Genomic DNA, 1,892 nt, shown 5'->3' on the forward strand with positions numbered 1-1,892 from the left:
TTTTTTTTCTGGGCAAGAAACTGCTGCTATATAGAAGACACCATGTTTGGCTTAATTTCAACACTGCAGCTGAAAGGCAATGCCTGGGCCAGAAGACAGGGATTTAAGAAAGGATTTCTGCTTTCTTGATTTCTTTCTTCCCTCAAATGAACATATTTGCAATCTATATATGAGAACATGACTAAAAGGTAGAATAGGACAGGGTCATGATTGGGACAACTGGAGTGGCCAACCCACCCCTTCCTCATTGCCCCACTTCAGTTCCTGCCATGAGTCTTACACAAAATCCCTAGGCCAGCAGTTTGCTGGTGCCCTGCTTCTCAGGACCTCTTGCTTCTTTCTCTAAAGCTCACATCTATAAACTGACAACAAACGCCTTTTTAAACTTTTCTTCCTGTGAACAAGAGCTCCTGAAAAGACTGATGGAGCCTGGATGTGGTGACCCCTTTAAACTGAGTATTCGGGAAGCAAAGGCAAGAGGATCTCTGAGTTTGATGCCAGCTATGACTATAGACCCAGTTCCAGGAAAGCCAGGGTTACACAGAGAAATCCTGGCTCAACCCCCCCCCCCAAAAAAAAGGATGATTGCTTACAGAAAGGGATTGACATATCAGAACTCCAATACTCTGGAGAGATTGGAATGCTACAGGACTAGAGGACTAGAGGCTAACTAACTTGTCTACCAGGGCCAGCTCTAAGACACTGCCCCAGGCAAGATGAGGGGTCTGCTCTCCCAAATGCTGAAGCCAGCAAGGGGCAGGGCCATTAGCATAGGAAATTTATGAGCATCTGATCAGAAAGACACTGAAGATGAGAGGCNTTTGTTACTTTCAACCATTAATGTGGAAGTGTCTGAGAGAATACATCATGATGATTAATGGCCTCATAGGGAAACTGGAGAAATGTTCCTCTTTCTTGGGTCAAAAGTGTTGACTCAAAACCACATCTCTAACCTTAAGGGAATAAAAGACAGTTTTTCTGAAATCATTTTGGGTGACCAGGGCCTAGGAACACAGACTTTACCTCAAATTCATGTTCAAATGTAGAAACAGTTTCATGAAGTATTATAGCTTTATAGAACAAAAAGTCATAAATCAAAGCAAGTTTAAAATACCGTGGAGTTATAGCAGAGGAGTAGGTACATAGAAATTGAGGAATCTTTTTATAGGCCCAAGATACTATTNAATAACCTGCTTAGTTTTGAGGTTGGTAGAAGCTTGCAGTCTGGTAAATTAATACATTTTTATCCATTAGTCATAGCATGGCAAGACTAATACTTGCCCAAGATAAGGTATTTAGCTTCTGGACCAACCACATTCCAGTCTTTCCACAGTGCTAAAATTCTAGTCACTCAGTTTCTGCAAATACAGCTGCTTTTGCTTTTGGGGAATTCTTCTGTGCAGTCCTCTTTGTTAGTCAACCATACATTTTTTGAGTGGGGGTCACATATTATTTATTAAATATCATAANTTCCCACATAGCTAAGCAACTCATTGCTAGGATCTGATGTAGAGGCTGAGTATAGCAAGACAGCATCTTCTGGAAAGAAGAATAGGTGATAAATGTAACCTTTTAAATTATCTGATATTAATACCAATAAAGACAGGAGAAGTGTAAACTGAGGATAAAGCTAGCTCAGCAAGGTAACTTTATTTTCTTAATTACATACAAAGTATCTATTTACAAGCCTCATCCTACAGCTAAACTGCTGGCTCTTTGGAAGCGTCTATCTGTGTCATTCTACCGAGCTAGTCTACCTTTCTCCTGAGCTCCTCCAAACCCAAGAGGGCTCCTCAGTTCTCTTTGTTGGAATAGTGCTTTACCTGTGTCCTGCCAGCTGCTTTTCTGTTGCTCTTTTCTGAGAGAGAGAGAGAGAGAGAGAGAGAGAGAGA

This window comes from Mus caroli, unplaced genomic scaffold (assembly GCF_900094665.2).
Source record: "Mus caroli unplaced genomic scaffold, CAROLI_EIJ_v1.1 scaffold_11502_1, whole genome shotgun sequence".
Classification (NCBI taxonomy): Eukaryota; Metazoa; Chordata; class Mammalia; order Rodentia; family Muridae; genus Mus; species Mus caroli.